Here is a 25528-nt window from a genome sequence, read left to right as displayed (position 1 = left end):
AAGAAATATCATTATAAGGTAGCTGATAATTTTTGCCATGTTGCCTAAACTGTAATACTGCTTTCTGGGACATAGATTTTGATGACCTATTGTTAGCCCTAGGTATAGTTTTGGCTGGGGGTATACCCTGTCCTTTCCTGCTACTCTGCTCTACTTGTATTATACCCCGGCATCTTGACTTGGAGAGGACCTCACAGCAGTGAGACGTTGGAAGCGACACATGCAGGATATCGGGCTCACAATCATCGGATAATGCACTTTCGTGAACTCCGCAGGACCCGGTAAGTAAATGTCTGTGCCCCTCTATGTGTTTTCATATGAGACAGAAGTCATGCCTTTATACTAAGCAGACTGGGAGGTAGTAAACTTAAACACCAATTCTTTCCCCAATAAGGCACTTTAGAACAGACCCATAATATTAACAGAGTTATAAACTCTAACAAACATCCCCACCAAGTAAAGGCAATGAGGCTTCCTGTTGGGTGTAAAAAAGGTCACAGCTATTTATTTAACAATTTAACAAAACTCCAAAATTAAACGGCACTATTATGATGTTCCTTTGTGCCAAAAAACCGCAGCTGCCCGAAGCGGTTTGCTCGGCCGGACTCCCGCCCAACACTGCGTCTTCCGGGCAAATCTCGTTCCAAATCTCCAATCTCCACCAATCTCTTCCATTTTCCGCCACCAGGAGCTCCGTGTAACCCTACACAGAGCTCCGACCGCCACCCAACAGGAAAAGCGCCTGCTCAATGCCGTCCTGCAGGCCCGACAAAAATATGTCAAGCCCAATGTCCGTCAGATGAACCCCATCATCCAGCATCAAAGCCGAATTATCCCCTTCCAGCTCTCTGTGTCTAACCACCACACCAAACTTTGACCTCACAAAGCGCGCCATCCGAGCATTTATAGTCCGCCTAGCACGATCAATAGCCCCAACATCCCTTGCACCCTGCCAAGCCACCCGCGGGACCATCTCAGACCATACTATAACAACCTCGGCAAAGAATGCAGACAACTTGTCCACATCTGAGCGCATAACCGTTAGCAGCTCTGCGACCCTAAGGGAACCAAGGTCATTACCGCCAGCATGAATCACCAGCACTACCGGGGAATTACAAACACGACTAATGTCCACCACCTCAGTCAGGACCTGGGACCATAACAAACCTCTTATGCCACGCCAGAATACATCCACACCATGGAAACCCAAAGTCCTCCCACCCGGCCGACTCTCTGCCCTTTGGGACGCCCAATAGACATATGAATGCCCCAGTATCCACACAGCCGGGCGCGAACGCAGCGCAGAAGAACCTGTAACAGAAAACAAAGGAAATTATTGGCAAAACATTTACTGAAGAAGATCAGGACGGACATAGCGAGCAAAACAACCAGAGCGCCAGCGCCCGATACGCATAACATCGGAATCAGGTAAACCCGCCCTGGCCGCTTCCGTGGCAGCACCAATCCTAAATGAATGCGTGCCGTACTCAGAAGGGACAAGTCCCAAAGTGGACAAACATCCACGAAACACAGACAAGAATTGAAAACGGGTAAGAGGCGAACCGTCGGCATGGACCAAAAAACGATCCCCTTGGGGAGAAAGAGATGAGAAACTGCGGGACAACATAAAAGGGCAAATCGGACCGGGTACAGCGCACAAACGAATCCATGAACCCCTCCCATAAATGTCCGTCTTAGACCTGCGGACCTTAATCCGCAAAACATCTTGGCCAAAAACAACGTCCTGCCTAAGCAAACCCCCAGATGAAGAAGCGGACGCCGGCAATAATTCCCCGATACGAAAAGCCCCAAAAAATGCAAGACTGAAAGCCAAGGAAAACAGCAAAGCCTCGAACTCAGATAAACAAACCGACCCGCAAGCTGACACCAGAGACCCCAAAAGCGAGAAGGAGACTGGGCGCCGCGACTCCGTAGTCACTGCCTCCCTTTTCCAACCTTTAAGGATCTGTCTAATGAGAAAACCCTTTGTAATATCTGGCCAGCCCCGCAACTGAAAATGGAATGCCAAGCCAGCAAGGCATTTTTGCGCAACCGCCCCGGAAGCTCCACGGGAGCGGAGAGAGGATAAAAAGGCTAAAGTCACTTCGACCCTGTCTGACGAGCTAGAAAAAACAGGCCTGTCACCGGCAAAGGCCAACCACGACTCCCACGCCTTACCATATTGACGCCATGTCGAAGGAGCAAGAGAGGACTGGACCAGCGACATCAATTGAGGATCAGGTCCCACAGGAACGATGGGCATTCCCGCCCCTCCTGGGCGGCCGAAGGAAGAAACTCCCGAAACTCCTGCCATTGAAAACGGGAAAGAGCATCAGCAACAATGTTAACACAACCAGGCACATGTTGGGCCCTAAAAACAATGTTAAACTCCAAACACCGAAGGACCAGGTGCCGTAACAGAGACAACACAGGGAGGGATGAGGACGTCAATCTATTAATGCAAAAAACGACCGCAAGGTTGTCAGTATGAAAACAGATCCTACGATTTGCAAAAGAAGGCCCCCAGAGTTCCACTGCAACCACGATCGGGAACAACTCCAAGAGGGTCAGATTCCTACACAAACCTGCATCCCGCCAAGCCAAAGGCCACTCGGCGGCGCACCAATCAGACCCAAAAATGGCCCCAAAACCTATAGCCCCCGACGCGTCAGTAAAAAGGGACAGCTCATGGCTGGGAACTTCCGGAAAAGGCCAACACGTCTGCCCATTGTAAGAGGACAGAAAAACACGCCACACCTGGAGATCAGCCCTAAGCTGAGAGGTGACCCGGATGTGATGCGCCGGCTTAGTGGCACCCCGCGTGGCCAAAGAAAGGCGCCTGGAAAAAACCCTCCCCATGGGCATAATTCTGCATGCAAAAACCAACATGCCCAGCAAGGATTGCACCTGCCGCAACGTAACCTTCTTCGCTGCGCAAAACCCCTCAACCAAATCAATGAGCTTGCTCAACTTGTCCTGAGGAAGGCGAAAAACCATAGCCACCGAGTCAAGTTCGATGCCCAAAAAGGTGATAACCGTGCACGGACCCTCTGTCTTTTCTGCTGACAAAGGAACACCAAAATAACGCATAAAATACTGAAAAGTCTTCAGCAAAAAGGTGCAAACAGGGGAACCTCCCGGGCCAATAAACAAAAAATCATCCAAGTAGTGAATGACGGAATTGAAACCCGTTTCATACCGCACCACCCACTCCAAAAAAGAACTGAACAACTCGAAATAACGGCAGGAAATGGAGCATCCCATAGGCAAACAAGTGTCATAATAATAACCCCCGTCCACGCAACACCCTAACAAGTGATAACAATCAGGGTGTATAGGCAATAGCCGAAAAGCCGATTCAATATCGGACTTCGCCATAAGAGCGCCAGGACCTGCAACGCGCAGCAACGCGACCGCCCTATCGAAAGGAACATAGGAGACAGAGGACTCCTCCGGCAAAATACCATCATTGACCGATGAACCTTTAGGAAAGGAAAGGTGATGGATTAAGCGATACTTGCCCGGTTCCTTCTTAGGAACCACCCCGAGCGGGGACACACGCAAATTAGAAAACGGGGGGCGACTGAAAGGGCCCTCAATCCTGCCCAAAGCGACCTCCTTCGCAATTTTTTCACGTAAAACTTCGGGATGTTCCCTGGCCGATTTCAAATTATCCGCGAAAAACCCTTCCCAGGACAGCGAAAAAGGGATGAAAAAACCGTCACGAAAACCGAGAGATAGGGATTCGGCCGCCTCCCTATTGGGGTAAGCGTCGAGCCACGGCTGCATCGCGTCCACGCTCACCGGGGTCTTTTGGATCTGAGGGCTTAGGCGGCTGCTTGCCCGCCGCCCTGTTACAGCGGGAGAAGGGGTGAGGACCTCCGCAGGACGAGCACTCGTGTTTGTACTTGCAAAGGCCGAAAAAACGGCAGTGTCCTTCGTTAAAGAGCCAACAGGCTCCTGGGCGCCTAACGGCCACCGCCCCTGAAGCACTGACTGCTCCGGGGGAGGCGGCCACGGCTGGAAAGGAAGGGGGCTTTTGTGATACCATTAACCGTAACCACGCATCCGTCGCTTTTACACCCCAACCCATTTCCGGATGCAGAGCTAACCGCTTCCGAAAATCCTCATCGTACTTCCACCAAGCAGAACCGCCATGTGTCTTGTACGAAGAATAAATACCGTCCATGTACATAAACAACTCGGAACACCGTTCCGGGTGCTTTTGCCCCATGACCCCCCCCAAAACAAAAAAGGCCTGGACCCAGTTATTAATGGTCTTGGCCACCCGGGGCTTCCTATCCTGGGGCCGCTCAGACCAAACCCGACGCTCCTTATCCACTGTATGCTGGTCTACCGTTACTAGCGACCAGATGTCAATGTACGCATTAGCCCAAATCTTTTCTTTCAACGCAATGTCTAAATGATCCCCTAACGGGCTGACAGCACAATACACAGCGTCCTTATGAACCCCAGCCAACGCAGGCGCAGCGGTGGTAGAAGGGACGGGAACCTGAGGGGGCGTTACAGATGGAGTAACAGAAGAAGGCAACTTATCCACAATCTGCTTCAAGGAAGACAATATTTCCGAACCCACCCCACTAGGCCCCGCCCCCGCCCAAGCACCCACAAAAGGATACTCGCCAGAAATAGTAGCACCTGTGGCCGGAGCCACAGGCGTCGCAATGGTGGCCGATGGCATCGGCGGTGGAACCAGGCTGGTCTCCCTGGCAGAACGGCTCCTGTTGCTCCCACGTCGTCCACGACTCCTCTGACCAGACATCGCCGAGGCGTCCGATGAACCGCCCGATGAAGACGGGGAACGCCATCTGGACGACCTGGATCTCCTCTCCCGATGAGAGGAGCGGGACCACCTTCCACTGCTGTCACGATGCACCGCAGAGCCGCGGCGGCGACGCCTGCGTGCATCCCGGGCGGGCGAGGATGAATAGGACCTGCTGCGCCTGCGCCTGGACCCAGCAGTAGCCGACGGTCCTGGAGGCGGTTGAGATGGAACAAGGGGAACGGGCTGCAGACACAACCCTGCAAATGGCTGAGAAGGAGCAGAAAGGGGCTGTGTGGGCACCACCAGGGACTGTGAGGGGACCGCCAGGGGCTGAGCGGGGACCGCCAGGGGCTGAGCGGGGGCCCCCAGGGGCTGAGCAGGGGCCACCAGGGGCTGTGCAGGGGCCACCAGGGGCAGTGCAGGGGCCATGACAGGCTGGGCCACGCAGGCCTGAGGGCGGGGGGAAATCAGAGGCTGTGAGGGGGCCTGCGGAGGAGCACTAGCCTCCGCTTCTACAGGCGCAGCAGCTGCTGCCACCGGTGCTGAGAGCTCTTGCCGCCCCTCGGTCACCGGGGCAGCCCTAACCTGGTGGCTGGAGGCCGAAGCCTCGGAGGAGGAGGAGGCAGGGGAGCTGTATGTTCCTCCCATGTTGGCAATGTCGGCCGGAAGTGTGGTGTGGGGGCGGGACCGAGGCGCCGATAGGCCGCGCGCCGCAGCAGAAGAGGCAGGGACGCCCCCTGCCCGGGCGCGCGAGCCAGGACCAGCCAGCAGGGCTGAGTCCTCACTCAGGCGCGCCGGCGGCCGCGACACACGTCCGGACCGCCGGCTAACCACATGCGCAGCAGGAGAAGGGATAAAAGGAGGGGGAGGGAGAAAAGAAGGGGGAGGGAGCGAACAAGGAGGGGGGGGAGGACGATAACCCGGCGCCGGGGAATGTACAGGAGAAGGCGCCGGGGGGGGAGCGGGGGATGACAGCTGGGAGGGAGAGAGGACCTGAGACAGCCAGCCCTCTCCCTCCAGCCTTATGCGGGCGCGAAGCGCCTCTATCAGGGGATCGCCCATGAGCAAACCTGGCAGGGAGACACAGGCACACAACCCAAGTACACGCTCACCACAGCTTCACCGGTGGCGCGGGCAAGAGGAAGCAGCACGCCCAGGCACCAGCTTATAAACCCAAGAGGAGGGGAAACCACGGGGAGGGGAGGAGCCCAACAACTGAGCACTACACCCCTTAAAGTGCAAACACCACAATAAAACACTTGAGTGCAACTCCTGGACACCCCCAGTCAGAGGGCACCCTCCATATTCAGTCGGGGGTACCCTACATTCTCATTTTGGTTTTTTATTGGTTTGCTTGTTTGTATTACATGTCCAAAACATTTGTTTAGATGTATAAAATCTCCTGTCACACAATTTTAGCATGTTACTAAAACTCTCAGGTAGGGTATGAAATGTCCTTTCTCAAATTCCCTCTTTTATGCGAAATCCTGTTAACCTGTATAAAAAATATCCTCTAATATATCTGGGCCTCAGCTGAATTTCACAATTGATTATTGTGTCTGTGCCAGGTACAATTCAGGTACAAAGCAATACAAGCAAATCAAAGGGCTGACTTCTGCAATCTCCCCCCTGACTGAGGCCCGTTCCATACTTGCGAGTGTGATGCGAAGAACTGACATGCTGAGGTCAGTCTGGGTTTGCAGCGTTTGGGCCGGGAGATCCCGGCAGCATGCGTTGCGAGAGCGATGTGGGGCACATAGGGGTCTAGGATGTCAGCTGTGTCAGTGAGGCATAGCTGCCATCCCTGGGGGAGATCACTGATGCACACTAAACCGAAGTAGGTAGTGTAACTTACTGCTGAATGTCTAGCAATAATTTGTGATTAGGAATACAGCAACACCACCCCCACAGGAGAAATAACTTAGTACATAATAGCAGATGAAATTGATGGCCTGTCCATGTAATGCACTCCATATAGTAGTAGTTTAAAGGATAAGTGCCATTTCATTGAAAAAAAAGTATGCCCTTCCCTTTCCCACATGGAGGGGATTGCATTATTTCCTTGTTTAAAACTCCTAATTTTTTATATGTTCAACCCCACGGCAATTTCGTCTCTGAGCTCCTCAGGGGTGGGGAGAATTACAGTGACGTCTGATAGGACACAGAGCAGAACATAGGCTGCCCTTAGTACACATAAATCCAAGGGTGCCCTGAGGAACTTGTCCGAACAAGGCACCAACCATCTGACACTTAGAAGTTGTCTATCTCCCTGTCAGGAATCACTCTCATAATATTATAGGATAGTCTGTAGGGCAGCATGAGTGCACGCAGGATCCAGGAGCATGCACGCTGTTGCAGGGGGTGTGGCCAGGCACTGGATCTGTATACAGGGAACAGTAGGCAAGTAGGAAAAGCAGGCAGGGAAAGTAGGCAGATCTGACCCTAGCAACGGAAATCTAAGAAAAGGAGCATGCTATACTGAGTGGATGGATTCAATCATGTTTACAAGGGAAACTATTAGCAAAAGGCACATTGCAGCATACATACACTAAATAACACAGCACGCTTCCCTGTTCTTGCATCAAAAGACTTGGTGTGTCCTACATGCAATAGATGGAGGACAAATTATTGCTATGGGACTTGTGGTGGAAGGATTTGACACCAGCTCAAAACTTAGCAGCTTGTCATCAGTGTCACAGCAGCTACATACAACCACCTCTAGGTGGCACTTACTTCATTAGACTGAATTTAAAACATGCAGCAGCCTTCACATGCATCAGCGATGCCTGGAGAGATGTTGTAGCTGCCTTTGTTTACTAGTCTGTACTTAAGTAATGATGTAGGCTAAAAAGACATGGCCATTCTCAGTCTGTGAATCACTGTCCTCCGCATAGTGTTCAGACAATGAAATCAGGCGGTCAGTAATTCCCCAGACTACCATGGTTGTGTAGCCTAAAGTTGGAGAGTAAAAAATAATACCAACATCTCATAATGATGACTTCATCACAAACTTAAAACTAAAAAGATACAAAAATGGAATTAGAAAATTAAAAATGCTTGCTAAGTCATCATTTTTGACAATAGATTAACACTTTTGAGTTTGGGTTGCTTTGGCATTCTATACCTTAAATATTAAAGGGGTATTCCCATGAAGAAAAAAATCTTAAATATTAACAAAAATACAGCATTTCACAGATATAATTCCAACCTGTCTCTATCAGTACTGCTATTGTGTGTTTTGGTTGGCATGGGAGAAGCAGGTGGAGGAGGAAGAAGAGATTACTAGAACCAGAGGTACTTCCTGTCCAGCAGGATAAAGAGGAGAGCAGCCCTACAAACGAGACATAGTAGTGCTGAGTGTGTGTTTGATTGATTAGGTGAGGCAGCAGAGCAGAGTTTGACTCTGATCTCTCTCATCTCCATTTTTCTATGTGTCAGATATTAGTACAATCTTCAGAAGATAAATAAAAGTGTAGCTAATCCCTTTCCGCAGGTGGATAAGAGGATGTGCAGAGAGGGACCAGGCAGCTAATACAGCCACAAGAGCAAAAGCAGCAAAATAATTTAAAAGTTCGCATCACTAATGGAGTAGCACTAGAGATGAGCGAGGACTAAAATGCTCGGGTACTCGTTATTCGAGACGAACTTTTCCCGATGCTCGAGTGCTCGTCTCGAATAACGAGCCCCATTGAAGTCAATGGGAGACTCGAGCATTTTTCAAGGGGACCAAGGATCTGCACAGGGAAGCTTGGCCAAGCACCTGGGAACCTCAGAAAAGGATGGAAACACCACGGAAATGGACAGGAAACAGCAGGGGCAGCATGCATGGATGCCTCTGAGGCTGCTTAATCGCACCATTATGCCAAAACTATGGGCAACAGCATGGCAATGACAGAGTGACCAAATGAGGCTAGATAGCATCTAAAACATCCAATAATTGACCCTGACACTATAGGGGACGGCATGCAGAGGCAGCGGCAGCAGCGGCAGGCTAGAGAGTGTCTTGGCAACATACCCCAAATGGACTCAGGCTTAAAACCAATGGGTGGCAGAGAGGAACCAAAGGAGGTGAGCAAGAAGCGCTCAAATAATATCGGTAAATGATAAAAGGTTGCCAGTATATTTTGTGGATTACACAGCAGGGTGGCGACAAAGTTAACAAGTTTGATGAGGAAGCCATGAAAACAACCCAAAATTCTGCCTGACACAGCTCGTTTGATAAGGGGACCATGTATGGAGGCAGTGAACTAGTAGTAGATTAAAGGTGCTGCAGTTAAAACTATGTAAGTTGGATCTTGGGATGGAGCTGGCGCTCCGCTGCCAGACGAGCTTTCGCCAATCCAAGCCCCTGTCTCTAGGCTACTCCCCAAACAGCACTTTTAAGAACCTTTTGTATAAGATCAAGTGTAGTAGCGTTCTTATAAGTTTGGGATATGGCGGGTGAGGGGAATGTAAACAGATGCGCAAGAAGCGCTGAAATAATATTGGTAAATGATAAAAGTTTGCCAGTATATTTTGTGGATTACACAGCAGGGTGGCGACAAAGTTAACATGGAAGCCATGAAAACAATCCAAAATTCTGCCTGACACAGCTCGTTTGATAAGGGGACCATGTATGGAGGCAGCTATATGGACTACTTTTGGAGGCAGCTATGGCGATGACGTGTGGAGGTAGCAATGGAGACAACGTGTGAAGGCAGCTAAAAAGACGACGTGTGGAGGCTGCTATGGAGACAATTTAATTTGGATAGTGCCTGTATGTGGCAGTCCAAAAAAGTTTTCAAACCAGAGGAGCAGGTAGCTGGTCCTCCAGAAAAATTACATAGATTGAGTGCCTGTTTGTGGCAGTCCAAAAAAGTTTTCAAACCAGAGGAGCAGGTAGCTGGTACTCCAGAAAAATTACATAGATTGAGTGCCTGTATGTGGCAGTCCAAAAAAGTTTTCAAACCAGAGGAGCAGGTAGCTGGTCCTCCAAAAAGATTAAATAAATTGAGTGCCTGTATGTGGCAGTCCAAAAAAGTTTTCAAACCAGAGGAGCAGGTAGCTGGTCCTCCAGAAAAATTACATAGATTGAGTGCCTGTATGTGGCACTCCCAAAAATTGTTTAAAACAGAGGACAGGGTAGTTGGCCGTCCAGAAAAATTAAATACATAGAGTACTATAGCCAGAGCCAGATGGCCCTGGCAAAAAAATAGCCAGTTTCCTCTGCTTTAGTGTACAAAGAGGAGGAGAAGGAGGACAATGAGGAGGAGGAGTGCATACATTATTCAGGTTCAGCTTCTTTCACCTGGTGGAGAATGGAAATGCGGAGAAATCCAGGCTTTATTCATCTTAATAAGTGTCAGCCTGTCAGCGCTGTCAGTCGACAGGCGTGTACGCTTATCGGTGATGATGCCACCAGCTGCACTGAAAACCCGCTCGGACAACACGCTAGCGGCAGGGCAGGCAAGAACCTCCAAAGCGTACAGAGCCAGTTTGTGCCACATGTCCAGCTTTGAAACCCAGTAGTTGTAGGGAGCTGTGTGATCATTTAGGACGATGGTATGATCAGCCCTACTCTGCCGAGACTGGGGACAGGTGACAGTGTCTTGCTGGGGTGACATAAAACTGGCAAAGGCCTTGTAAAGCGTACCCCTGCCAGTGCTGGACAAGCTGCCTGGTCGCCTACTCTCCCTCGCTACTTGTCCCGCAGAAGTACGCCCTCTGCCGCTAGCACTGTCAGAAGGGAAATACTGTTTCAGCTTGTGCACCAGGGCCTGCTGGTATTCATGCATTCTCACACTCCTTTCCTCTCCAGGGATGAAAGTGGAAAGATTTAGCTTGTACCGTGGGTCCAGAAGAGTGAATACCCAGTAATCGGTGCTGGAATAAATTCTTTGAACGCGAGGGTCACGGGATAGGCAGCTTAGCATGAAATCTGCCATATGCGCCAGAGTCCCAACGCGCAAGAATTCACTCCCCTCCCTGGCCTGACTGTCCATTTCCTCCTCCTCCAACTCCTCCAACTCCTCTTCTTCTGCCCATACACGCTGAACAGTGAAGGACTGAACAATGGTCCCCTCTTCTGTCTCGCCAACATTCTCCTCCTCTTCCTCCTCATCCTCCTCCACCTCCACCTCCTCCGATATGCGCTGAGAAACAGACCTAAGGGTGCTTTGGCTATCAACAAGGGAATCTTCTTCCCCCATCTATTGTGACGAGCGCAAAGCTTCCGACTTCATGCTGACCAGAGAGTTTTTCAACAGGCCAAGCAGCGGGATGGTGAGGCTGATGATGGCGGCATCACCACTGACCATCTGTGTTGACTCCTCAAAGTTACTCAGCACCTGACAGATATCAGACATCCACGTCCACTCCTCATTGTAGACTTGAGGAAGCTGACTGACCTGACTACCAGTTCTGGTGGAAGTTGACATCTGGCAGTCTACAATCGCTCGGCGCTGCTGGTAAACTCTGGATAACATGGTCAGTGTTGAATTCCACCTCGTGGGCACGTCGCACAACAGTCAGTGAGCGGGCAGTTGGAGGCGGCGCTGCACTGCCCTGAGAGTGCCAGCATCTGTGCTGGACTTCCTGAAATGCGCACAGATGCGGCACACCTTCGTGAGCAAATCAGACAGATTGGGGTATATCTTGAGGAAACGCTGAACTATGAGATTTAACACATGGGCCAGGCATGGTACATGTGTCACTCTGCCGAGTTGCAGAGCTGCCACCTGGTTACGGCCGTTGTCACACACAACCATGCCTGGCTTCAGGTTCAGCGGTGCCAGCCACAGATCAGTCTGCGCCATGATGCCCTGTAATAACTCTTGGGCGGTGTGCCTTTTATCGCCTAGGCTCGGCAGTTTGAGCACCGCCTGCTGTCGCTTAGCGATGGCACTGCTGCTGTGCCTAGAGCTACCGACTGATGGCGCCATGCCCACGGATGGTAATTCAGAGGAGGAGGTGGAGGAGGGGTGGGAGGAGGAGGAGGCATAGTAGGCCTTTGAGACCAGGACCGAGGTAGGCCCCGCAATCCTCGGCGTCGGCAGTATATGACCAGCCCCAGGGTCAGACTCGGTCCCAGCCTCCACCACGTTAACCCAATGTGCCGTCAGCAATATATATAGTGGCCCTGCCCGGCAGCACTCGTCCACGTGTCCGTGGTCAGGTGGACCTTGTCAGAAACGGCGTTGGTCAGGGCACGGATGATGTTCTCTGACACGTGCTTGTGCAGGGCTGGGACGGCACATCGGGAAAAGTAGTGGCGGCTGGGGACCGAATACCGAGGGGCGGCCGCCGCCATGAAGTTTCGAAAGGCCTCGGTCTCTACCAGCCTATAGGGCAGCATCACCAGGCTAAGCAACTTGGAGATGTGGATGTTGAGGGCTTGGGCGTGTGGGTGGGTTGCGCTATACCTCCTTTTGCGCTCCAGCGTCTTCGGTATGGAGAGCTAAACGCTGGTTTATGCTGTGGAGGATCGTGGAGGCGAAGATGGGGTTTTCGCACGGGAGGTGTTTGGGCCGGGGTCCTGGGCAGGGGGCTGACTAGCAGATGACACAGGGAAAGGAGCAGTGGTGTGCCCGGCCGGAGGTGAACGGGCTTGGTGCCATTGAGTGGGGTGTTTAGCATTCATATGCCTGCGCATACTGGTGGTAGTTAAGCTAGTAGTGGTGGAACCCCTGCTGATCCTGGTTTGGCAAAGGTTGCACACCACAGTCCGTCGGTCATCCGCTGTTTCTTTAAAGAACCTCCAGACTTCTGAAAATCTAGCCCTCGCCACGGGAGCTTGACTACGGGCAACATTTGGCGCTGATGCACCAGCTCTGGCCCTGCCTCTCCGTCTGGCCCCACCACTGCCTCTTCCAACCTGTTCTGCTATAGGACTCGCCTCCGTCTCAGAAGCACTGTGTTCACCCGGCCTATCAACCCAGCTTGGGTCTGTCACCTCATCATCCTCCGATCCCTCAGTCTGCTCCCCCCTCGGACTTCCTGCCCTGACAACAACTTCACCACTGTCTGACAACCGTGTCTCCTCATCGTCCGACACCTCTTTACACACTTCTTCCACTATGTGAATAATGTCATCATCACCCACAGACTGCGGCTGGTGGAAAACCTGGGCATCCGAAAATAGCTCAGCAGCAGCAGGACAAGTGGTTTGTGACTATGGGAAGGATCCAGAAAACAGTTCCTCAGAGTATGCCGGTTCAAATGCCAAATTTTGGTGGGAGGGGGCAGACTGGGGGGAAGGAGGCTGAGGTGGAGGAGCTGGAGGAGTGCCGATTTCGGTGACATGGGTGGACTGCGTGGAAGACTGACTGGTGGACAAATGGCTAGAAGCATTGTCCGCAATCCACGACATCACCTCTTCGCACTGTTCTGGCCTCAACAGTGCTCTACCACGAGTCCCAGTAACTTGAGACATGATGAACCTAGGGAGTGTACCTCTGCGGCGTTCCCCTGCTCCCCCATCAGCAGGTGGTGTCTCACCCCGCCCAGGACCACGGCCTCTGACCCCTGCAGTAGCTGGACGCTCACGTCCACGCCCTCGTCCTCTAACCCTAGCCCTCGGGTTAAACATTTTCCAAATTAAAGTGTAAACTTGAAAAAAAAAAAAAATTTGTGTTTATTTTTTTTAGTTTTTTATTTTTTTTAACAAAACGATGCTATCCTATTGCTATGGCTAGTTTCTAACCTACACTGACAGCACACAATGGATTTTGTGCTTTGCAAGATGAGTTTGAGCTATAAAATGAAATACAGCTAAAAAAAAAAAAATCAGCAGACTCTGCCTAATTCTACTCAAACCCCTAATAAATTGTCCCACTTCGGTGTTTGAGGTGGATATGCGTGTCACTAAGAGCTAAACACAACGGTCGCAAGTCTCCCAGCAAATTCCTCACAGTATGGTACTAGCTGCACTACTAGTGCCAGCAAGCCCAGCCACAAGCAAACAAAAAAAAGGAAAATATAACGCTATTGTAGGCCTAAGTAAGCCGTTGGGGTTCTCCTATGGCTATTTTGTAGCCTACAATGAGAGCACATTGCTTTGCAAGATGAGTTTGAGCTATAAAATGAAATACAGCTAAAAAAAAAAAAAAAAATCAGCAGACTCTGCCTAATTCTACTCAAACCCCTAATAAATTGTCCCACTTTGGTGTTTGAGGTGGATATGTGTGTCACTAAGAGCTAAACACAATGGTAGCAAGTACCCCTGCAAATTCCTCACAATATGGTACTAGCTGCACTACTAGTGCCAGCAAGCCCAGCCACAAGCAAATTAAAAAAAAAAAAAGTATATCGTTATTGTAGCCCTAAGAAGGGCTGTTGGGTTCTTGTAGAATCACTCCTGCCTAACGCTATTCTAATAGAACACCCTAACGCTTTCCCTGACCAGCAGCAGCTCTCTCCCTAGCGGCATCCAGACACAGAATGATCCGAGCAGCGCAGGCAGGGGCTAGTCTATTCCAGGGTCACCTGATCTGGGCAGCCAACCACTGCTATCGACGTGTAAGGGTACCACGTCATGCTGGGTGGAGTGCATAGTCTCCTGGCTTGTGATTGGCTCTGTTTCTGGCCGCCAAAAAGCAAAACGGCGGGAGATGCCATTTTCTCGAGCGGGCGAAGTATTCGTCCGAGCAACGAGCAGTTTCGAGTACGCTAATGCTCGAACGAGCATCAAGCTCGGACGAGTATGTTCGCTCATCTCTAAGTAGCACTTCTGACTTGCAGCACTAGGATCCTGGGTTCGAATCCTACCCAGGTCAACATCTGCAAAGAGTTTGTATGTTCTCTTCGTGTTTGCGTGGGTTTCCTCCGGGTACTCCGGTTTCCTCCCACACTCCAAAACATACTGTTAGGTTGTTTAGCTTGTGAGCCCCATAGGGACAGGGACCAGTATGGCATGCTTTGTGCAGCGCTGTGTAATCTGTGTGCGCTATATAAATAAAGAATTATTATTATTAAGGTTTGAGGACTCTCTTTCATGGGCAAGCCCTGCTTTCCCTGCCAAGGAGATATCTCATACCTTACAGTGTGGCATCTGTATAGCCAAGGACATATGTGATAGCCAGCCAGCCCCCTGTAGTATACAACCAGTCCCCCCAAAAAATAAACTCTGTACTCACCAGCTCCACTTCCATCTTCGTGTTTGCGACAGCTCCGTGGCAGCGCCTCTTATTTCTTCTTGCCCGTGCCAAGTCCGCGACAGCTCCATCCGCATGGCCGGCCGGCACACTCTGTGATGTCAGCCCCTGTTTAACTCTATGTCTCCTTGACTTTATACAACCAAATTACATGTCACTTCAAAGTTATTTTCTGGACGATGCAACCGCGCTTTGTCATGAAACAGACATGATCTGGATGGTGTTCAGTCACTCGATGGTAGTGGTTTATTAGGTCAATTTCTGCTTAAAGGTTCCCTTTAATCCATATCACTTGTATGTCAAAGCAAATTTTTTCATAGGAAATAGTTCCACACCCCAAAATAATTTAGTCATGTGTAGTACAACATTTAGCCCCTTTTTTTCTTCTACTTCTACTTTCTTCTATATTGTGTCATACAGTGGAGATGTGGTGGTCAGGGGCGTAACTTGAGGGGTGCAGGGGTTGCGGTCGCACCCGGACCCAATGGGTTTAGGGGGCCCTTTTGGTGTCACTTTCCCATATGAGAAGACAAGGTTCCACTGTATTAGTAATCTAAAGTAAACCTTGATGTAAAGCTTGTCTGGCTAATTACATTTGTGATTTATAGTGATTGCTTCTCTGCTTGACAATTAGCATATAGGATTGAAAGAATATAAAAGAGAAGCAATTTAATTAATTAAACGACAATTTACTTACAAGATCAACTTTTAAAATATACACATGACACATGAAGAGCTTTAATGAAAAATGAGAAGTATAGAAAGATAATTGAAAATCTTAAAAAAAATATATTAAAAAAAATGGCAGGAAAAAGAATGAGTCAAACATTTACCAAAATGACAAATACAATATGACTACTGCTATGTTGCTGATCAATTTGGTGAATTTTTACAATCCCTTGACAATCTGATGTGTCAAAGACATGGATGGGGAGTTTTCCAATGCTTGTAATGGCAAGCACTAGGATTTGTGACTAAATACACCAAGTATTTAGGCATAGGTGTAAGTGGGCCCTGCCACCATTTGCTATAGTGCAATTGTACACTAGGAGTAGAATTATCCATCTGCCATGACAGTCGGGAGTTTTTCCTAGGCCTATTATTAAACCTGATTTGTAATGGTGTGCTTTGAGGTAGATTGTTATATTTAGGTAGTGTATTCATAATACAGTAGTATACCAGTAAATTGTAGCAATCAGGTCCCCTAGGGTTAAAAAATAGCTGTCACCAGCAAAGTGATTTTTAGCTGGTGTCAGGTTGTAATAGGATATGCTATGCTCATTTTAAAAATGCCTTTATCAGCATTCTGAATCATTTCAATACTTTATATAAGATAAATTTACATTACCTGCCTCATTGCCAGCAGCATGTTGTGAGTCCCTGTGTGTCTGTATCTCCTTATACATCCCTCCTCTCCTCCACATCTTCCCCTCCCCTGTCTGTTCAATGCACATGACAGGAAGTGGGGAAAGGGGGAGTGGCATGAGTGTGGAGGAGAAGAGACTGAGACACAGGCACACTTAGGGTACAGCTACCCTTTCCCCAAGGACTCACCACATGCTGTTGGCAGGGGGGCAGGTAATGTAAGTTAAACTTATATAAACTACTGAAATGATTCAAAATTCTGACAAAGGGATTTTTAAAATCAGAAAAGCATAGGCTATCGGAACCTGTCACCAGCTAAAAATGCCATTCCTGGTGACAGGTACACTTTATAATATTATAAACAAAAATTAATAAAAAATAAAAATTCAACCCACCCCCTTCCCCCAGAACACACATGAAAATAAATGAACAAATAAGATAACAAGCATGTTTTCAGTTATCCTCATGTCCAAAATGTCTGATCTATCAAAATATAAAAATTATTATCCTAGCTTAAATATCTACGCTTTTTTTGGCAATCATCAACAATAAAAATTGGAATTCAAAGTGAAAAGTTTGAACATTTTTTTACATTTGTTTAACTGTATAAACTTGGTACTTTCACAATGTTATTGACCTAAAAGTAAAGGAGACACATTGGGGCTCATTTACTAAGGGTCCGAATTGCGCAATTCCATCGGTATCCCGACGATTTACGATTTGCGCCGAATTCCGCCGGGTTGCATGCGACGGAAATCGTGGGTCATGGCCGTAAGAAAACCTGATGGATTCGGAAAAACCGCGTCATTTAACCCCTTAATGACCGCCCTATCGGGTTTTTACGGCGGTCATTAAGGGTACTTCTTCTGATGCGACGCCTTTCTACGGCGGCGCATCAGAAGAAGTTTTCGGGACACCGGGTCTTGCTGGTGCCGGTGTCGGGCTGTGATATCACAGCCCAGACCCGGCACTAGCACCCGGGATCGGAAAAACTCCGATCCCGGGTGTTTAACCCCTTGCACGCCGCGGTCAGGCAAGACCGCGGCGTGCAAGTGTGTCCCCCGTGGATCGGACCCCCCCGGTGTGCTTACCGGGGGATCCGATCCCTCCTGCCGCTGCCCCGGGTTCCGACGAGTGACCCGGGGCTGTCGGCTCCTCTTCTCACCGGGTCCAGGACCCGGCTGTAAGTAACTGAGCATGCGCAGCATGCGTGTATTGCAGTGTAAAGGCTTGAATAAGCGATCGGATGATCGCTTATTCAAGCCAAGAAGTAGAAAATGTAAAAAAGTAAAAAAAAAAAAAATTAAATCTTTTTATAATATAATTAAATAAATAAATAAAATAAAAGTCCCATAATCTCCCCAGTAACACATAAAATGCAAATAAAGTATATAAAACACAAAACACGTACATATTTGGTATCAACGCGTCCGTATTAATCTGTACAATAAATCTAAATCAATATTGAACCCGCTCGGTGAACTACGTAAAAAAAAAACTCGAAAAACTTCCCATAATATACAATTTTTCATCAAACACCATCACAAAAAATGTTCTAAAAAGTGATCAAAAAAAGTTACGGTACCTAATATGATACGACTGAAAAGAACAACTGTTTTCGCAAAAAATAAGCCCTCAACCAGATCTGACAACAGAAAAATACAGAAGTTATGGCCCTGAAAAGTTGTCAATAGTAAAAACAATGCGATTTTCTCCAATATTGGTTTTGCTCAGGAAAATTGAGCAAAATAAGAAAAACTATATAAATGAGGTATCACCGCGTCCGTATTAATCTGTACAATAAATCTAAATCAATATTGAACCCGCTCGGTGAACTACGTAAAAAAAAAACTCGAAAAACTTCCCATAACATACAATTTTTCATCAAACACCATCACAAAAAATGTTCTAAAAAGTGATCAAAAAAAGTTACGGTACCTAATATGATACGACTGAAAAGAACAACTGTTTTCGCAAAAAATAAGCCCTCAACCAGATCTGACAACAGAAAAATACAGAAGTTATGGCCCTGAAAAGTTGTCAATAGTAAAAACCATGCGATTTTCTCCAATATTGGTTTTGCTCAGGAAAATTGAGCAAAATAAGAAAAACTATATAAATGAGGTATCACCGCAATCGTAGTGAACCAGAGAATAAAGATAAAATATTATTTTTACGTTACGGTGAGCGGGGGGGGGGGGAAATGCTCACAATCCAAAATAAAAATTGATGATTTTGTTTGTGTCCCCCTTGAAATAGTTAATAAAATCTCATGAATAAGCTTTAGACCCCCAAAATAAATTATTTATACATTGTATCTCATCCCATAAAAAATAAGCCCTCATATGATCGCATTACCAAAAAAAATAAAAATTTATAGGTCGTACAATGTGACAATACAAATCTGCTGTGGACCGCGCCTCCATTCATTCTATGCTCGGCCGTGCGCCCGTACAGCAGTTTACCACCACATATGTGGTATCAGTAAAATTAGGCATCAAGCGTTGCAGTGCGTTTCATCATTTAATTTATTCTGAAAATGTCAGTTTTGGCCTAAATGAATGTATTTCCAAAAAAATTCCATAGTTTCTAAATCGCAGGTCCATATTTTTTAACCCATGTGAAACACTTAAAGGGTTAATGGACTTAATAGAAGTTGTTTTACATACGTTGAGGGGTGAAGTTTCTATAGTGGGGTAATTTATGAGGTTTTACTATTATTTAGGCCTCTCAAAGTCACTTGGAAGCCGAGTTGTCCCTCAAAATGTGAGTTATGGCAATTTTCATGAAAATAAGAAAAATCGCACCTAAAGTTCTGCACCTCATAACATCCTAGAAAAATGACCGGAAGCATAAAATATCATCCCAACATAAAGCAGATATTCTGTAAATGTAATTTATCAAGCTTTTTGGGTAGTTTTACTTCCTGTCTGGAAACCAGAACATTTCAAACTTGGAAAACGAAGAATTTTTACAAACTTTTGCCAAATTTTCACTTTTTTTCAGAACGAAACGCAAAACTTATCACTTAAATTTTATAACTAACATGAAGTACAATGTGTCACGAGAAAACATTCTCAAAATCACCAGGATATGTTAAAGCGTTCCGAAGTTATAACCAATTATCGTGAGACATGTCAAATTTGAAAAATCGAGTCTGGTCATTGAGCTGAAAACTAGTGTCGGTGATAAGGGGTTAAAAAGAAAAAAGTCCCGCTTGACACGCACTGCACCAAGAAATAGAAGGTGAACTCTGGTAAACTCCAGCGGACCTCGGCGCAGCAGCGACACCTAGTGGATATCGGCGCACGGACCTTAGTGAAACCCCGTCAGATCCGAATCAGCGTCGGACAACCTGGAGAAAATTATGATATTGGGTTTGTATGGTGATGTTTGTATGGTGATGATGATATTGGGTTTGACATTCCAGTTCATTTTATGGAACTTTAAATGGCACCATGAAAAAGAACAATTTGTCTCTATAAGCAGAAAAATAATAAAATTATGGGTTTTGGAAAGCAAAAAAGAAAACAGGGTTAATTGCTGTCAAGGTTAATTTCCATATAGCACAGGGAGACACACGCCAAGCTTTGGCTACTATGCACTAATTCACATTAAACCTACCAACAATAAAGAATAATATATTTTTCGTAAATGTAATTCTTGAGAAAGATCCTCAAAGGACCAGAAGTGATGAAAAGAGACCTAACTAAGGATTTAAGCTCTGCTTAGCCAGAATGCACACCTACCTCACTCTCTATCCTTCTCTCACCAGTTATCTATACTTCTCCTTCTTGCTAATAATAATATCTTTCCAAGTGAAAAAGAAAAATGTTCTCTCCAATGTATTACGGTAAAACATGGTTCAGTTATTAAATGTAACAAAATGTGCAGGGTACATGAATCGACCATTTTAACTAGTTTGAAACGTGTTTGTCTTTTTGACCTGTTACCTGCACATTTTGTTATCCAAAAATGGATACATGGATTTTCTTTTTCACTATTGTCGCAGGCTGGTGATGAGCTGATCGTATATGTTTTTTTTTCCTTGTACTATCTCTTTCCTAACTTTGGGCCCTCAAAGCAAATATCCACAATTGCATCTGCCTTATGTCAATGCCTTATTTTTTAAGAGTGCTTTGTAAGCACTCTTACCTACAAACCTACCTGACCCCGTCACCAGGACCACTTTCTTTTGCTGGCACATTATGAAATGCAAGTTCCATCTGTAACAAATCCTGTGACTTTCACAACCTCTTCATTTATTAGAAAAAGGTCATTTCAGGGTCTGAATTGTGGCTTACACAATCTGACACTAACTGTGACTCTACTCCTGTTGGATAACTAACTGCTCCTTCATCCTAATTCCACCTTTACTATCCCTAACATTCCCATCTTTTGAAGTGCACTCCGTCAGTATCTATTCTCACCTCTCATCTTAAGTGTCCATCATCTACTGACCCCCAGACCCAGCCATCACCTTTATTTACCACTTTAAAACCTGTCTTCTTTATTTCCTCTCCTCCGATATCCCCACCATCATAATAGTTGACTTTAACATCCAAGTTGAAGCAAGCACCTCAGGGACCTCTCCCATGCATCTTTCATACTGAAAATCTTTCTATTTAGGATTACTTATGTTAGGGAAATATCCCCATCTCTTGATGTGATGTGTGGTTCCAAATCATTGTATAGTACAAGCTGCTCGGTGAATCACTCAGACCTTCACATGTTTGAGAGAATTCCCATTTATTTAGGTAGCAGACAGTTTTTATAGGTTCTTGGGACAAAGGAACCTACTGAGCATGCTCACACTCCAAGCCATCAAGAGGATGTAACTGAAAGATGATCTGTGTACACGTGGGGATGGAACTTGAGTATAGTAAAACACATAGTTTGTGAACACAATGGAGAATGGATTCTATTCCCTCACACTTACAGCATGCAATAACCCTACTAATATGCTTCCTCCCCTCATATTGCCATCTACACTCGCATAAAGATTATGAGCCTTTGATGGCTCCTTCTTCCCACTTAGTCTAGTTCAATATAGTTCAAATGTAATTTAGAGGGTTTGACCACTTTTCAATAAACCTCTTCCATTAGACATGTCTTTTCATGTATATGTACCTGTGTATTTGCCTCCTTTGAGAACTTCAGCTTTTCTCTGTTCTAACTATGCTGCCCCCTGAATATAGATACAACTTGCTGTTTCTCACTGCTCCAGTCCATCCTAATGGCGTCGCCCACTGTGTCTCTTTTTTAAAGGCCGTCTCACTGACATACACAGGAAGAGGGCATAAGACATAACAAAGTGCTTCAGCCCCTCCTATTCATCAGAGCTCAGACATTTAAACAAAGAAATGGAGAGAGTTTGCACAGAGTAAAAAAAAGTAAATATCAGAAATTCTTAATCACTTGATGAACATATTTATTTCTATATAAACTTTAGATTTCTTATGTGTAAACACGTGTCTAAGGGTTATTGTGACAATGTAGATGAAATGAATGAACTTTTTACTGTATGCATTTTTCTGTGTATGTCTTACTTCTTTAATTCACACACTGACTGCTTTTTTTTAAAGTCAACAGTTAATTTTATTTAAGGGATAGTGGAGAGACAGAATAATCTGCAGTTAAATAGGTTGGTCATACAGAAGCAAACTAAATAGGCAATCTCAAAGTAAAAAGTGACTCATCTCAAATCAGTAGTAGTACACTCATTTGGGAAGTAACTTCTTCATCAGGCAGCCATTTTTTTTGTGACATTGCGGCGATTCACCAGACACTACAGCCCTACTACCCTGGCTTACTCATCTTCCTCATTTCCATGGCAATCAGTAACTAAAGAAGGTCTGAGTATCAGACCGAATTATGTATTTCTTTTGGTATATTACTGATTCACTACAATGATATTACAAATAAGGAAAAATTCATTTACAGCTCTCCACTTTTGAATGGCAAGTATCATCTGTATATAATTAAAGGGAACCACATTTTCACAAATACAGCTAGTGACAGTTTCCTTTATGGTCCTATTAACTAACTGAATAACATTTTTCAGCTAAAAATTGTTTCTCCATAAATGAACTTTATTTTATATTCCCTCGCATCGTAGAGGGCATGTTCTGCTTGACTGACCCCTCCTATCTACTCCTTTCCATCCTCCTCATCCTCCATGCAGGCTGCTGGGATTTCATGTGATTAGATACATACATGGGGTAGAGTTTGCTAATGTAGGAGGCCAAAGGACCTGAGATGATGTCCCTGGTCACATGAAATGAATGTAACACAAGACACACTGAAAAAAAGTATAAGTAAATATAGCTTTATATGTGTGCAGACAGTCCCTAAGTACAAGGAGGCAGGCCACTGATTTGAAGAGACACAGACCTGTCCATCAAAAAAGGAAGGTGTGGTTCACTGGCAGCCTGGGAAAGGAAAAGAGTCAAAGGCAGGAGACATGAGTCAGGAAACCTAATTTGCATATAAGAAAAAACGGCTGTAATTAAGGTAAAGTGCCTCACTGGCAGCTAATTTTAGGTGATATGGAGAGGACTTGCCTTTATCAGCAGCCATTGTTAGTCAGGTTGGTAAAATTCTGATGGCAGGTCTTCTTTAAGGGATGGTTCCTCTACTTGTACACCAAGATTAAGCAGTTATCACAAGGAGTGACTTGACGAAAAGGGCAATAGACTATTCTTTATCAATCAATGGCTCTACCTTCCCTTCCTAACCATCCTTCTCGCAGGAGCTGGGACGTGTTCAGTTTAATGGGAACAATTCTGTGTATAAATAGGAGATCAGAGTTTTCCCAGGTATTTCCTGAAGAAAGGAGAGCCACTAGGCTCAAGGAGAGCCGGATTATGCCAAAATTGGATCAATGTATTAAAATCTGTGGTGTAGTAATGGGAGCGGACCCAAGACCAAATCAGAAGGAGGTGGCACAGAGGAGGAGAGGCTCCCCTTACCACCCACCACCCCCAAACAAAAGGTGCTTGTGAGAGATGAAGATGTATGGTCTGACAAGGAGCACCATTAATTGGGTGCTATTTTCAGTGTATCTTTATTTCAATAATAGAAATATCAATTAGTGATCTATGGTTAAATTTAATTGGAATATCGCTTTATGTTTGTAGGTTATTATTTTATTTTTTTAACATGGTATCTGAACTTTGATCTTATTTATACATTGGCTGTAACTTTATGTTGGATATACTATTTATTCGATTTTTTACATGTTTGCTTGGTGTTTTCATCTCTCTTACAATGTTTTCCCTTGGGGTCTTGTTATACATAACATCTATTTAGTCTGCATTTACTTGTGATTTTTCTTAACTACTTAGTTTACTGATGTTCTTTCCCACTACCTGATTTCGGAACAGTTCATTTCTGGGAAAAGATAATTATGGATGATCTCTCATGTGATACAGAAATATACAAAAGCCTTTTATATTGAAGACAGGTCTTTGCTATTATGCAAAATGGTAGGTTTTGTTTTCACTTCAACAGGATTATTCCCTGTTACTTGGAAACTTAAATCTAAGAAAAATTAAAGGTCATTGGATAATTTGTTTTCATGACACGGCACCACTGTTGTCCATTGGCTAGCCTTGATGGTAATGCTACGGGTCCATTCAAATGATAAAAGTGGTTCTGTTTCTGTTAAAAATGGTAGATCCAAATTTTAAAAGAACTACTTTGACTAAATGTTCAAATATTTCTGCAACATACAGCATAATGATTTATTTTTGATGATGACGGGTGCCAAGGGCTATATTTAGTATTGATACTGCTGTAGACTCTCATAGTACTTATGCCCCCTATTGGTGCTGTTAAGCTAGTGGGGCTTATTAACTAAGGATGCCACGGGCGCATTTTTGTCGGTTTTCCCGACTTTTCAAGGATCGCGAATGCTCCAGCATTCACGCAACACAAATCGGGGCGCGGGCCATCAGACGATCCGATGGATTTTGACTACACTCGGGAATTAACATTTAAATTTGTGTTGCAAGCCATGCACTTACATGCACCGGGAAGAAGAAGGCGAACTCCGTCGGACCTGATCGGGGAAGTGATTCATGCAGGAAATCGGGCGCACAATCTTCATGAATCACGGCAGAGTTCATCTTCGTCGGACAGTCCGGATCGGGGATCGCGCAGGGACTGGGTAATTAAATGTGCCCCAATGTCTCTGCCTATAACCCCCAGCTTCAGGTTGCACTCACATGATGCGTTTGCATTCCATTTTGAAACGCATTGTGAAAAATGCATCATCATATGTAGATGTGTTTTTGCTCAATGCATTTGCACTACAAGCACAGTGGGGAGGAGTTTCTCCCTATTGCATCTACACTAACACAAAAAACTGTCGTTCTAGAACGTGCACCATGTGTTTTATCCTTGTTCACAATCACAAACGTTTCAGTATAAATGCAATTCAAGCACACTATGGGAACACAAACACCAGGAGACTAAATGTGTCCACTGACCCTCAACCAACTAAACATAGCCCCACTACCCTAAAGTGGAGTCATTCTCAATCATATATATGTTTACACCTAAAAGCTTTCATTCAGCAATGAGAACTTGTGGTGTTGATTCCTGATCACATGCATTTAGGTGTAAATCCTAAAGAGAAGTACAGAATTGTGAGGCAAAGAGTAATAAAAAAATACAGCTAAAATCAGAATTTAGCAATAGCTCCTATCAATCAGTGATGGTCAGTGTAAGATTCCAGGGTGTGGGTGGGGACTCTCTAAGCAGACACATTATTATCCATCTAGCTATGTGTTCTGACAATGTGCTTAGATTGTCAGGGTACAGGTTTATATACATTTTCATTTACCTTTGGAACATTGTACTAGTATCTGACACAGAAATAGAGATGAGACAGATCAGAGATGAGAAATGATGAAATCCATGAGATGGATACAACACACAATTACATTCTCAGCTCTTGCTACATCTCAGCCATAACATACACTGCCAGCTCTGCCGTGCCTCCCTCCCCCTTCCCTGGATAAAGACCTGCGGGGTACGCCTGACTAATTAAGGAAGGTGCCCCTAGACTGGTGTCTGCTCTTTTAGTTTGACTCAAGGTTATGTTCAAGGGCTGGTGGCACTTTAATTGGGGGTGGGTTATAGCTCATCCCCACCCTACTACCTCATAGTTATTCACGCCTACTGGCGTGTGGTATTTAAGCTGGTATAGGGGGTGGGTGCTTCCTCTTTGTCACAAGCTGGG

The sequence above is a fragment of the Engystomops pustulosus genome, chromosome 4 (assembly GCF_040894005.1).
Source record: "Engystomops pustulosus chromosome 4, aEngPut4.maternal, whole genome shotgun sequence".
Taxonomy (NCBI): Eukaryota; Metazoa; Chordata; class Amphibia; order Anura; family Leptodactylidae; genus Engystomops; species Engystomops pustulosus.
Note: the sequence above shows the minus strand (reverse complement) of the source record.